Here is a 15,337-nt window from a genome sequence, read left to right as displayed (position 1 = left end):
TCTCTATTAGTGTTAGTGCAGTAGTTTTTTCAAAAGCAGATTAATGGTTGGCTTCACTCTTATCAAGAACAGACATTCCCATAATCAACACCACAAACAATATCCAACATACAATCGCCAAACCAATACTCATATATTTACAGCACCTATTTTTCCTACCCTGCTGGCTAATGTTACTCATGATGTGTAAAGAATCAGAAAGCAGAAGAGAAATTCAGAAAAAACTGCAGCAAAAATCAAAAACAAAAGAAATTCTTCTTTCAGCAGTTATTTACAGCTTTCAGTCTCACTTCTAGGATCCCTTGTCAAAAATCGGTAAGCAGCCTGTCAAAATCAGGTTTCAAAAAGTCAAATCAGGTTATCAAAGTCTTTTCAGGTTACTTTCAACAGTCTCTTCTCAACATTTTCTCAAATTCTCTCAATTGTTCAGTTCATCAACTTCCTTCCAGTGCCAAAATATTGACTTGTAATGTCTGGATCAAAACAAAAAGAGAAAAATTATTTCTGCCATTCACTTGTAGTTGCATACGCCCATTCAGGACCTTCGTATCTTCGGCTTGCTATTATCTTTCTTTTCAACTTTCGATCACCATTCAATTCTCCTTCACTTATATCTTCTCTCCTTGTTGTATCCACTTCTTCCTCAACTGTTGTTTCAACAACTGCTTTCTTTCTCTTTGCTTGTGACCCCAGCCACTTATCTCCTTTCAGTGGACCCTTGGTCAATGTTCTTTTCAGTATTGAACTTGAAACATCTGCTTGTTCTATGGTGGTTTCTCTTGATGGACCTGCAACTGGTTCAGGAGGAATCAGATCATAGTGCCTTTCAGACACCTTCACTCCTTCCCCCTCGGGGTCTGGCAATTGCTCTGTTTGCCTCTCAAAATCATCTGCTTCTGGGAAAGCCCTCCTCAGATTAGGGTCTCCTGCTGCCTCAATTGAAATAGGCTCTATATCACCCTCCTGGAGGTCTTCTCCTTTGTCTCTCACAGGAGTGACTGAACTGTTCTTAACGGGCTCAGATCTGGTCTCAGTTCCCCTTTGTTCTCCTTCCGACCCTGAGACTTGTTTTGTGGTTGTTAGTACTTTTAACAACTCGGCTTCCTCATCAGTCGGGCACATCACTTTCTTTGTGTGACTGGCATGGATCCAGTTTGGAACTCCAGCACACTTTACATCTGTGTTAGTTGTCAGAACTACCTATAAAGGTCCTTTCCAACAAGGCTCCAAACACGTTTTCCTCACGTGTTTCCAGATCACAACCCAGTCACCGACCCTCAAATTGTGCCCTGGGTCATGGATCGGTGGCAGTGTGGTGGCTTCCACCTGCTGAGAGAAAGAGAGAACCACATCAGCCACACCTTTGCAGTAGTCCAACACCATATCATCTGTAATGTTGACAATTCCATTTGCAGGCCCGCTGGCAACCTCATGGTTGGGCCGATCAGGATCTCATGCGGCGACAATCCTGTCTTCCTGTCGGGTGTGTTTTTCATTGTCATCAGAACTAAAGGCAGTGCATCGGGCCATTTCATATTCGTGGACGCACACATCTTTGCAACTCTTGACATCAAGGTACCATTCATCTGTTCCACTAGTCCTGGTGCTTCAGGGCGGTAACTACAAAGAAACTTCTGCTCAATGTTCAATGCTGCACACAGTAATTTAATTACTTCATTGTTGAAATGATGCCCCCTATCTGATTCTAAAGAGATCGAGAACCCAAAATGTGGTATCAGTTCCCTAAGCAGTAGTTTCGCTACTGTGAGACTGTCATTTCTTCGTGTAGGGTACGCTTCAATCCAGTGACTAAAGATGCAAACAATCACCAACACATATCTCAAACCTCCACACACAGGCATCTCAATAAAATCCATCTGCATTCTGCTGAATGGACCTCCTGCTCTTTCATTTTGGCTCAAATTACCCACTGTCCCTTTCCCCGCATTCATTTGCTGGCAAATAACACAACAAAGGCAAATTGCTTCAGCAACCTGTCTAAACCTTCGGTTGAACCAATCGTACTTGACTAAATGAATCATGGCATCCCTTCCAACATGTGTCTGACCATGATAATACCTAGCCATTTGAGACAGCAGACTATTAGGCAAAACGAATTGACCCTCTTCTGAAACACACAATTCATCTTGTCGCTGTACACATTTAATTTTGTTCCATGAACGTTTCTCCTCCCTGTCAATATTATTCTGTAACATTTGCAATTCTTCCAACATGTCAATTACTTTCAGTGCAAAACTTGGACATGTTTCATCTTCTCCGGGTAACACTTCCCACTTATCCTTGAACAATATACAGTTCAATACACAAAACCTTGCAACTTGATCTGCATATCTATTTCCCAATGACACAAAGTCCTGAGACTTCAGATGTGCACTGAGTTTCACTACGGCAATCTTTTCAGGCATTTGTAAGGTCAGTGATATCCTAAATACTCCTACAGGGTCCCACTATGGCATCTATTATCTGTACTGTCTAACAGTGACTCTGCCCCATGGTGGCCATTTATTGTTTATGGTACAGACATGATGGTGTTGTGGGTCAGTAAGTGGTGCATGTGAGGTGCCACTACAGTAGGTGTGGTGCCACTTCTCAGAAATCTGGCACAAGGTATGTGATAGCTGTTACTCTTGTATTCCTATGTGTGTAACCCAATGCATCAGGCAGATGTATATGCACACTACAGGTAAGTCAGATATGTGTTGATGAGATATAGTTAGTATTGGCACCAGTTGTCTTGCATTTGATGTTTGTTCTGGCAGAGACTTGCACAGCATGATTTAAGGGGGCTGTGCCTTTGTGTGACTTTCGTTACATGAGCATGGTGTATGCAATTGACATTGCTATGCTATTCTTAGTTTGATGTAATGTGTGTGTGAAGTGTATGTAGTAGTCAACATGTGGGCACTTGTAGTGGTTTTTGGACATCTTTTGTTAGCAAAGGGTACATATCTCCAGCTGTCCTTCATGTGGTGTGGCTGTCAAGTTGTGGCTGTGTCACGTACATGTGGATGTATGTTTTTGTGCTGTGTACTGGTTGTGCTGTACTGCAGCATGGTGCATATGTATTGTTACCTGCACATCAGTGTTACCAAGGCCATGTGTTTTTGAAGTGGTGCATGTCTTGTGTGTCTTACAGGGTTGGTGTTTTTTGTGTATATTGCTAGCTTTATTGACTTACCCACAAGTAGGCCATTACATATTGGCCATCCTGGAAGTGATTGTTGATCCTGCTGTGCCTGAATATATAGACATCATGGATGCTACCAGGATACTTGGCTAAAATGTTTGTAATTAGCCCACAGTGGTCCACTATGGCCTGCACATTTATGTATTGTGTATGTTTCCGGTTCCCGTATAAATGTTCTGTTGCTGCAGGTGGGACAAGTCGGACATGGGTGCAGTCCATTGCACCCAGCACCTGCAGAAAGCCAGCAAATTGGTAAAAGCCCTGTTTTATCTACTGCTGCATTTGCTAGGTGTTGGGGAAGCAGATGTGGCAGGTTGTCAGAGAAATGATTGTGTCTAATACCTTTGACAGGAAGACCGCGAAAGACGGCTGAGACATAGCAGCAACCAGTGCACCCGTTGTCTGGAATGAGCCACTTGCCCGCTTATGCAGGACAGCTAGCAGCTTTGTGACAGGTGGTATATTATGTGGTGTCTCCAAGCTGGCTGTGATATGTGGCTCAATGTGGTGCAGCAGGCGAAGTATGGCTTGCCGGTTGAGTCAGTATGTCCTAATGAGGTCTTGTTCACTGAGGCCACGGGGGCTGACCTGTTCCGGAATATCCTCTCCTGCCTTCTCCATTGCATTTGTGGGTGCCGTAGTGGTGGTTGTGGTTGCTGCAATAGTGGTGGTGATTGCTGCTGTGGTTGTTGTCCTCTGTGTCGTCTCCCGAGCTGGAGCAGTAACACTTCTATCTTGTCCTGTTGGTTGCCATGTTGCTTCTGTGTTTTCCTTAAGTAGTGGTGTGTGGGCCTCATTTTAATGCCTGGTCTGACCCAGGTGTTAAAATTTGATGCAAATCGGGGTTAATGTCATTTTTTGGGACCGCCTCCCACCCGTGCGCCATTTTTGCACTGGTGGATAAATATGGTGCTAGGTGCTTAGACAACACAAAAGGATGATGGACGGAGTGCTGACAATGCAGACACTCACCCCCAGTCACAGATCTGGGTTTAATCTATCGTTCTTTTGCTCACCATGCCACCCCAGTTTGGACCCAGCCAAATGCAAATCAGTCTTGACCCTGTTCCTCATGGGAACAGTCCAGCCCGAACTGCCAGGCCAGGTCCTCCCTGGACAAGCATCCTGGAACCGGTTACAGGTTATCACCCTTCTTCAGCCAGGCTAGCTTGATTCCAGTGGCACAGTGAGCAAGGGACCCACGTCTGGGCATACACTTCCCACTTAGGGCAACTTTAGCAACACAAAAGGATGATGGACGGAGTGCTGACAATGCATTCACTCACCCCCAGTCACAGATCTGGGTTTAATCCATCGTTCTTTTGCTCACCATGCCACCGCTCTAAATGGGTAGGGTATGCCCAGACGTGGGTCCCGTGCTTCCCATGCCACTGGATTCAAGCTAGCCTGGCTGATGAGGGGTGAAACCCTGAAACCGGTCCCAGGATGCTTGTTTCCAGTCCAGGGAAGACCTGGCCTAGCAGTTCGGGCTGGACTGTTCCCATGGGGAACAGGGTCAAGACTGATTTGCATATGGCTGGGTCCAAACTCGAATGGCATGAGCAGCAAAAAACGATGGGTTTAGGCCCAGATCACTGTACTGGGGGTGAATGTTTGACAATGTTCAGCATTCCGTCCATCACTTGTTGTTTTTGCTTTTTTGCCCTAAGTGGGAAGGGTATGCCCAGATGTGGGTCCCGTGCTTCCCATGGCACTGGATTCAAGCTAGCCTGGCTGATGAGGGGTGAAACCCCGAAATCAGTCCCAGGATGCTTGTTTCCAGTCCAGGGAAGACCTGGCCTAGTAGTTCGGGCTGGACTGTTCCCATGGGGAACAGGGTCAAGACTGATTTGCATATGGCTGGGTCCAAACTGGAATGGCATGGGCAGAAAAAAAATGATGGATTTAGGCCCAGATCACTGTACTGGGGGTGAATGTTTGACAATGTTCAGCATTCTGTCCATCACTTGTTGTTTTTGCTTTGTCGCCCTAAGTGGGAAGTTATGCCCAGACGTGGGTCCCGTGCTTCCCATGCCACTGGATTCAAGCTAGCCTGGCTGATGAGGGGTGAAACCCCGAAACCGGTCCCAGGATGCTTGTTTCCAGTCCAGGGAAGACCTGGCCTAGCCGTTCGGGCTGGACTGTTCCCATGGGGAACAAGGTCAAGGCTGATTTGCATATGGCTGGGTCCAAACTGGAATGGCATGGGCAGCAAAAAAACGATGGATTTAGGCCCAGATCAAGGTACTTGGGGTGAATGTTTGACAATGTTCAGCATTCCGTCCATCACTTGTTGTTTTTGCTTTGTCGCCCTAAGTGGGAAGGGTATGCCCAGACGTGGGTCCCGTGCTTCCCATGCCACTGGATTCAAGCTAGCCTGGCTGATGAGGGGTGAAACCCCGAAACCGGTCCCAGGATGCTTGTTTCCAGTCCAGGGAAGACCTGGCCTAGCAGTTCGGGCTGGACTGTTCCCATGGGGAACAGGGTCAAGACTGATTTGCATATGGCTGGGTCCAAACTGGAATGGCATGGGCAGCAAAAAAACCGATGGATTTAGGCCCAGGTCACTGTACTGGGGATGAATGTTTGACAATAATCAGCATTCCATCCATCACTTGTTGTTTTTGCTTTGTCGCCCTAAGTGGGAAGGGTATGCCCAGCTAGCCTGGCTGATGAGGGGTGAAACCCCGAAACTGATCCCAGGGTGCTTGTTTCCAGTCCAGGGAAGAGCTGGCCTAGCAGTTCAGGCTGGACTGTTCCCATGGGGAACAGGGTCAAGACTGATTTGCATATGGCTGGGTCCAAATTGGAATGGCATGGGCAGCAAAAAAACGATGGATTTAGGCCCAGATCACTGTACTGGGGGTGAATGTTTGACAATGTTCAGCATTCCGTCCATCACTTGTTGTTTTTGCTTTGTCGCCCTAAGTGGGAAGGGTATGCCCAGACGTGGGTCCCGTGCTTCCCATGCCACTAGATTCAAGCTAGCCTGGCTGATGAGGGGTGAAACCCCGAAACCGGTCCCAGGATGCTTGTTTCCAGTCCAGGGAAGACCTGGCCTAGCAGTTCGGGCTGGACTGTTCCCATGGGGAACAGGGTCAAGACTGATTTGCATATGGCTGGGTCCAAACTGGAATGGTATGGGCCGCAAAGAAACGATGGACTTAGGCCCAGGTCACTGTACTGGGGGTGAATTGTTGTTTTTGCTAGGTGCTTAGAGTTATGTTTTGGACGGGAACGCCTAACTTACATCTCTGATTTCACGCATTCAGAAAATGGCATTCACTTCAAATGAGAGGATTTTGCAAAATGGTCTATCTGACAATCTTGTTGAGGGGCAGGAAGTGTGAAAGGAACGACTGTAGGATGTAATTGTTCCTAAAACACAACTCAACTTAAATTCCTGTAAATTAACTGTACAACTATTTCAAAATATATCAGCAACAAGGAAAGCAAAAATGAAGCACGTTTCCTGTAATTCTGAAGTGTAATAGAAAAAAAGGTTTTAATAATACAATAAATAATCAAAATAATTTCCCTGAGAATGAATGTCCACACATTATCATTTGTGGTTATTCAGTTTTATCAGTAAAACTGCACATCTATGGAAATAAATTGGCCATTTTAATGGAAAATATGCTGTCCGTAAATTACGAGGCATTACCACATCATCCTTTAGTAATATATGTGCAGCTATGTGCTCCAGAATTCACCACGAGCTACATACCACCCCACTGAATGGGTATGGCTCATTTACTACACTTGTTTTTTGGGTGACACTCATTCACAATCCCTGTAACTTCAATAATACAAACTGATGGCAGCACCCCCACAATGAAATTTTTATGGCACTTTTTTTATCTTTTTAATTAATAATTACATAAATCTGCACCAAATCCAGATTACCCTTTACAGCTCCGTACAACAAGAACTACGTTTATAAAATGTCTGTTACATCATCCCTTTCAACTTCTTTGTTGCAAAAGAAAAGTTTCTATATAGTGACTGTCCTTCAAAAAGGGCAGTGCTGTTTGTCTCTGCTAATCTTGAGGAAATTTGGAGAGGCAGCCTTTGGGCGGAATAATAAGGCCTTCTATGTGCAAAGAAGAAAGTGCTGCATATGCCTTTGACTCAAATTAATGTTTCTAATAAAAAGCTCACTGTACATTTACCCTGAGGGCGTAAAGGCATAAACCGCTGACTAAAAATGGCACAGATCTGTCTCAAGGATCATGAATCCATTGTTCAGTCGCCCAGAGCGGAAAACTTCGCTGCTGCATTGAAATCCGGGTGATTTACCGCCAGAAAGTCTCTGCGTTTCTTCACCGTTGTAGGAGCTGCGGTGTAATGTCTATAATACCGCGATATTATGACATTTCAGGAGTCCTAATGAGCATAATATATATAGTACGCTTCAGAGTGGCAATTAAAACTGTCATTTTAATTGACAAAACCATCCTCGAAGAGACAGGAGTAAGCCTTTCCTTCTGACTTCGCTCGAACCCCCCAGAAGAATAAAGGATGATTTCGTTCACGTGTTTGGATGTCACCAGATTCGTTAATTCTAAGAACATCAATGGCGCTGTGTTTTTAGCTCCGATATAAACATTCTTTTCTGAAAATAAATCATAGCGCTGTACAACTCAATCTCTCAGAGGAAGGATATCGAGACTCTTTTTTTCGGTATTCCTCTCACACGCCCCTGCAATCCCATCTTCCCCAGACATGCGTCTTGTATTTCTTGACTCCCAGGCATACAGGGCCATATTTATACTTTTCGACGCACAACTGCGCCAACGCAGTTGTGCGTCAAAAAATCGAACGCCGGCTAACGCCATTCTGAAGCGCCATGCGGGCACCGTATTTATTCAATGACGTTAGCCGGCGTTAGCCGGCGGAGCTACCTGGTGTGCGTAAAAAAAAATGACATACACCAGGCAGCGCCGGCGTAGGGGAATATGGAGCTTGGGCGCCAAATAATGGGGCAAGTCAGGCTGAGGCGAAATTTTCGCCTCAACCCGATTTGCGCCATTTTTTTTTACTCCCAACCCCCATTGAAATGACTCCTGTCTTAGCAAAGACAGGAGTCATGCCCCCTTGCCCAATGGCCATGCCCAGGGGACTTCTGTCCCCTGGGCATGGTCATTGGGCATAGTGGCATGTTGGGGGGCACAAATCAGGCCCCCCTATGCCACAAAAAAAAAAAAAAAAAATTACTTACCTGAACTTACCTTATGTTCCCTGGGATGGGTCCCTCCATCCTTGGGCGTCCTCCTGGGGTGGGCAAGGGTGACAGGGGGGGTCCCTGGGGGCATGGGAGGGCACCTCTGGGCTCCTTCCAAGCCCACAGGTCCCTTAACGCCTGCCCTGACCAGGTGCTAAAAAACTACGCAAAAGCGGCTGGACGTCATTTTTTTGACCCGCCCACTCCCGGGCGTGATTTTTGCCCGGGAGTGTAAATACGGCGCACATGCCTCGGAGTCACTTTTTTAGACGGGAACGCCTACCTTGCATATCATTAACGCAAAGTAGGTGTCCACGCTAAAAAATGGCGCAAACTCCATGGACTTTGGCGCTAGACGCGTCTAACGCCAGAGTATAAATATGGAGTTCATTTTGCGTCGAATTTGGGTAAAAAAAACGACGCAAATCCGGTGCAAACGGAGTATAAATATGGCCCATAGTTTACTATTTAAAAAGATAATGTAGCTTGAAAGAGACTACTACATTTCTCCTTAGGTGAAAAACCAATGAAAACACCTGCAGATGAATAATAGCGAGTTATCCCTCGCAAGCACCCTCTTTCATACCAAAGCACGCCTTCCTTTAAATCCCAAAAAGTAATGTTTAATGAAGACGGTTTATTTTAGATCTTCAAATTTGTTAGCGCATCTGACCTCAATAAGTAAACTTACAAGGAGACGTGAATAGGTCAATGAAACTTGTCACTCGCAATTAAGATGTTCCCACCATAACTCCAGTACATGCAGATCAATAATCAATAATCCATCAATAACATCAATAATCAATGATAATAGCATTAGTAATCAATAGGAGTCAGTAATTATCACACACCATGACCGTTCAGTCATGAATAACCACACCTTTAGTAAAAGTTAGAATATTTATTTCCCTCAATTAACAATGTTAATGTCACGTAATATAATCTCAAAATCAAGTGATAGACATACAGAAACAACACTGGCTGTCCAATGCAGCGAAAGAAGTGTAATCTAATCAAAGCTTGAACCACTACATATTCTAAAGTTACAGTGCAAATAATAACAAGAACAATTGCACAAACGATATCACATACATTTCGTTTCAGCAACGGAAAGGCATCAAACGTTATTCCCTATAACAGACTTTCATTAGTAAGGATCCCTTAACTAACACCAGATTAGCATCAGCATGTTGGGATTCATGCAAAATAATTTAGTACACACAAATTTGGAAAACATCTAACTATGGCTCTATCAACATAGTGAGGTTGGTACCTAGAAAGAAAAAGCAAGTAGTTTTAGAAAACACATCAGTAATAATGTACCTCTCCTCAAATGGATCAGCAAGCTAAGATAGTCTTCATCATCAGGACATCAGTTTGGTCAGCAATGCATCAGGATTCAGCATCAAATTTCAGAAAATACAAAGTCTTTAAGCAATTTGAAAGAATGGAGGTAGACCGTAGAGAAAAACAGGGAGAATGGCGCATCTCCTCTTGATGCAGTCCAGCTAAGTTAGATTTCCTAAAACTACTCCCCGAGTCCCTATTGGTCAAGGGATTGCATGTTCACACTGTCCAATAAAATTAAAACATCAAATCTATGATTTCTGCTGCTACTCGGTTCACATGTCGCTGATTGGCTTCTCTTATAATGTCCTCATCATCCGGCTCGTCAGGAAACAATATTGTTGCAGCTTGTACTCCAGTAAGTGTCTCCATTGTTCTTTTCCTGAGAAAGTCAATCTTACACACATTACACTCATGTTGTTACATTTAGCAAGAACAGCATTTTCTAGCAATTGGTTCTCATGAGAAAATACTTTTAGCTACGAGCACAATGGGACAGCACAGTGGAAAATCACAGCTTAGTTCTCTAAGCAAACGTTTTATTCATCGGTTTACAAATACAGCTTGACATGAGGCCGTGCAACAAGGCCAAGACCTCTGCTAAGTTAAGGCCTATAATTAATAAAGCTAATACATAATGCATAATCCTCAATATGATGTACTACTACATTAATCAAGCATAAGCTCCATGTTTCATATTAATAAGCCATTAATAAGTATACTTCTTGAACATTAGCGACCACTCATCGTGATCACATTTTCAAAAGTGCGCATAATTTTTCTCTATATCATTACATTTTCTATGCAAATCCCCTACTCAGAATACACAAATACTCATTAATAATTCTCATTAATACACCTGCTTCAGCAATCCCTCCTCTGATGACTAAATAAGCCATCACACTAAACTATCACTCACAAAAATTTGCATCAGCTAAAATTCTGTCATTTCAATCCCTTCAAACTTTTGTTTCCTTTTCAAATTTTCTCTAAACAATTTTTCCCTTTTCTTTTCTTCCCTCCTCTGATTATTCTTTGTCCTTTTCATTTGTATTCTTTTACACAATTTACATATTCCCCATATTCCAATTAGGCAAACCATGACAATTTATATCCCCTGTATAATTTTCAATAAGATTGCTTTCCCAATGTTGCTGAACCAATTTCCCACTGAAGCAAAACTTTTACCAACCTTTTCCAAAACACCTTCTTCTTTTCATTCTTTCAAATCAGCACTTTCATTAGACAGATTAGTAAGTAAGCTCCTAATTTATTTACTATTATCAGGAATGAACAAACACAAATGCCTAGAATTGAGCATCCTACAAACTCCGCCATCCTTTGCTAAAAGAATGTCTAAAGCAAGGTGATTCTGAAGAGTCATAGCTGAGGAACCAGGAAAGATTAGACCCCCACCCGGGGTCTCCTTCCCAGCGGTGGAGGGACACCCTTTATGTCCTCAGGGTCAATTTAGCAGAGAGTTCACAAATCAGACGGAGTCACCAACTGGAGGAATAAAGAGAAGTTTATTACATGGATTATAGCTCGAGCTAATACAGAGTCCCAGGACAGTCAAGTGACTATCCTACGGAGGCTGCCCCTTCACTCTGGAGCACCCAACCTTATATACACACAAAACTGCTTAGTCAGAGGACAACTCCACCCCTAACGTATTCAAGCTCCTCTGCGGCCTTCAGAATATTTCAGGGATACACATGTGGTGGGAGAAGGTACAGATGCAGCTGGCAGGAGGTGGCAACGACCTGTACAAACTTGTTCTGGCAGTTACTGATTAAGCACGACTATTCTCTGAACTGTAATTGGAAAAAGTAATATGGCAGCGATAAGCAGATTGCAGCCCAAGGCTGCGAGCACAAGGTCAATCATCAAAGTTCAGGAGGTTTGTCGAGCACATGGCAACATAATAAAGATAAACAGATGCCTAGCAGCTACGGTGTATGATTAACTTTATGTACATTTTCTCATAGCTCTTTCAGCAGCTAATTCAGTATCTATCAGGAGTATGGCTCCTGAAAAATTTGCCAGCATGTTATCCACAATAGTGGACAATTTTCGAATCTTTATCGAATTCAGAACAATTCCCACTGAAGGAATCATTGCTCCAAATATATCTCCAACTATACCAGAAGGAGACTCCCTCCTCTATCTCATATGATGTAATTCAGTCGCTTTTGGAAACTTCTTTAAGTCATCCATTTGTAAAATCTTTGGGAAAACTATTCCCAAATAACATGTCCCATACCATCCTCTTGGAAGACGATAATAGGCATTAGGACCACAGATGTCATATATTCCAGGAATCGCCGGATCCTGTCCATTCAACCTAAATGTCCATTTACTCTGAAACAAAAACACATGTCTACATTCACTCATTCCCACAAATAAAGTGTCAGTGCCTGATTTAGGTCTATATCAACAAAGTTCCCCTGTGTGTTGCGCATCTAGAGTTAATTTCCCTTGCGTTTTAATTGTACTATAAGCATAATCATTCTTGTAGGTCATTTCCTCTAAGCCCTTTTCTAACTTCTCCTTCAATGCCTTTCTCCTGTCATCTGTGTAATCTAAGAAGCTCTTCTCGAAAGGTGTAAGCAAGCATGTTAGATTGTTCCTGTCAGAATACGCTGTGTCAAATGTCAATGTAGGTTCAAAGAAACCCCTAACTAATACTATGTCATTATCCTTAGCTATTCCACTCAAATACCTAATTATAGGGACGAATGAAAACACAACATCATAATTTGAATAAATGTACTGAATGTACTTTTGGTTATAGAATCTTGTTCGTAACAAACTACAACTTATCCTACATGTTAGTGCAAACTATGATAAGTAACTAATTTTTCAACTGATGAAGAAATCTACGTACACACATAACAATTCCTCACATCCATTGTCTCAACATACTCACTCAGCAAGCAATAGAAGACATTAGAAGAAAGTTCTTCTTGGGCATTAGTACCCTCATGCAAATACTTCTCATCTAACCTAAACTTCTCTATTAGTGTTAGTGCAGTAGTTTTTTCAAAAGCAGATTAATGGTTGGCTTCACTCTTATCAAGAACAGACATTCCCATAATCAACACCACAAACAATATCCAACATACAATCGCCAAACCAATACTCATATATTTACAGCACCTATTTTTCCTACCCTGCTGGCTAATGTTACTCATGATGTGTAAAGAATCAGAAAGCAGAAGAGAAATTCAGAAAAAACTGCAGCAAAAATCAAAAACAAAAGAAATTCTTCTTTCAGCAGTTATTTACAGCTTTCAGTCTCACTTCTAGGATCCCTTGTCAAAAATCGGTAAGCAGCCTGTCAAAATCAGGTTTCAAAAAGTCAAATCAGGTTATCAAAGTCTTTTCAGGTTACTTTCAACAGTCTCTTCTCAACATTTTCTCAAATTCTCTCAATTGTTCAGTTCATCAACTTCCTTCCAGTGCCAAAATATTGACTTGTAATGTCTGGATCAAAACAAAAAGAGAAAAATTATTTCTGCCATTCACTTGTAGTTGCATACGCCCATTCAGGACCTTCGTATCTTCGGCTTGCTATTATCTTTCTTTTCAACTTTCGATCACCATTCAATTCTCCTTCACTTATATCTTCTCTCCTTGTTGTATCCACTTCTTCCTCAACTGTTGTTTCAACAACTGCTTTCTTTCTCTTTGCTTGTGACCCCAGCCACTTATCTCCTTTCAGTGGACCCTTGGTCAATGTTCTTTTCAGTATTGAACTTGAAACATCTGCTTGTTCTATGGTGGTTTCTCTTGATGGACCTGCAACTGGTTCAGGAGGAATCAGATCATAGTGCCTTTCAGACACCTTCACTCCTTCCCCCTCGGGGTCTGGCAATTGCTCTGTTTGCCTCTCAAAATCATCTGCTTCTGGGAAAGCCCTCCTCAGATTAGGGTCTCCTGCTGCCTCAATTGAAATAGGCTCTATATCACCCTCCTGGAGGTCTTCTCCTTTGTCTCTCACAGGAGTGACTGAACTGTTCTTAACGGGCTCAGATCTGGTCTCAGTTCCCCTTTGTTCTCCTTCCGACCCTGAGACTTGTTTTGTGGTTGTTAGTACTTTTAACAACTCGGCTTCCTCATCAGTCGGGCACATCACTTTCTTTGTGTGACTGGCATGGATCCAGTTTGGAACTCCAGCACACTTTACATCTGTGTTAGTTGTCAGAACTACCTATAAAGGTCCTTTCCAACAAGGCTCCAAACACGTTTTCCTCACGTGTTTCCAGATCACAACCCAGTCACCGACCCTCAAATTGTGCCCTGGGTCATGGATCGGTGGCAGTGTGGTGGCTTCCACCTGCTGAGAGAAAGAGAGAACCACATCAGCCACACCTTTGCAGTAGTCCAACACCATATCATCTGTAATGTTGACAATTCCATTTGCAGGCCCGCTGGCAACCTCATGGTTGGGCCGATCAGGATCTCATGCGGCGACAATCCTGTCTTCCTGTCGGGTGTGTTTTTCATTGTCATCAGAACTAAAGGCAGTGCATCGGGCCATTTCATATTCGTGGACGCACACATCTTTGCAACTCTTGACATCAAGGTACCATTCATCTGTTCCACTAGTCCTGGTGCTTCAGGGCGGTAACTACAAAGAAACTTCTGCTCAATGTTCAATGCTGCACACAGTAATTTAATTACTTCATTGTTGAAATGATGCCCCCTATCTGATTCTAAAGAGATCGAGAACCCAAAATGTGGTATCAGTTCCCTAAGCAGTAGTTTCGCTACTGTGAGACTGTCATTTCTTCGTGTAGGGTACGCTTCAATCCAGTGACTAAAGATGCAAACAATCACCAACACATATCTCAAACCTCCACACACAGGCATCTCAATAAAATCCATCTGCATTCTGCTGAATGGACCTCCTGCTCTTTCATTTTGGCTCAAATTACCCACTGTCCCTTTCCCCGCATTCATTTGCTGGCAAATAACACAACAAAGGCAAATTGCTTCAGCAACCTGTCTAAACCTTCGGTTGAACCAATCGTACTTGACTAAATGAATCATGGCATCCCTTCCAACATGTGTCTGACCATGATAATACCTAGCCATTTGAGACAGCAGACTATTAGGCAAAACGAATTGACCCTCTTCTGAAACACACAATTCATCTTGTCGCTGTACACATTTAATTTTGTTCCATGAACGTTTCTCCTCCCTGTCAATATTATTCTGTAACATTTGCAATTCTTCCAACATGTCAATTACTTTCAGTGCAAAACTTGGACATGTTTCATCTTCTCCGGGTAACAGTTCCCACTTATCCTTGAACAATATACAGTTCAATACACAAAACCTTGCAACTTGATCTGCATATCTATTTCCCAATGACACAAAGTCCTGAGACTTCAGATGTGCACTGAGTTTCACTACGGCAATCTTTTCAGGCATTTGAATAGCATGCAACAGATCTTTAGTTCTCTCACCATTTCTCACTGGTGAACCAGAAGAGGTCATGAAACCTCTCTGTGACCACAACTGGCCAAAATCATGGACTATTCCAAATCTAT

The sequence above is a fragment of the Pleurodeles waltl genome, chromosome 1_2 (assembly GCF_031143425.1).
Source record: "Pleurodeles waltl isolate 20211129_DDA chromosome 1_2, aPleWal1.hap1.20221129, whole genome shotgun sequence".
NCBI classification, from domain to species: Eukaryota; Metazoa; Chordata; class Amphibia; order Caudata; family Salamandridae; genus Pleurodeles; species Pleurodeles waltl.
The sequence above is the reverse complement of the archived record's forward strand: the minus strand, read 5'-3'. Positions refer to the sequence as shown.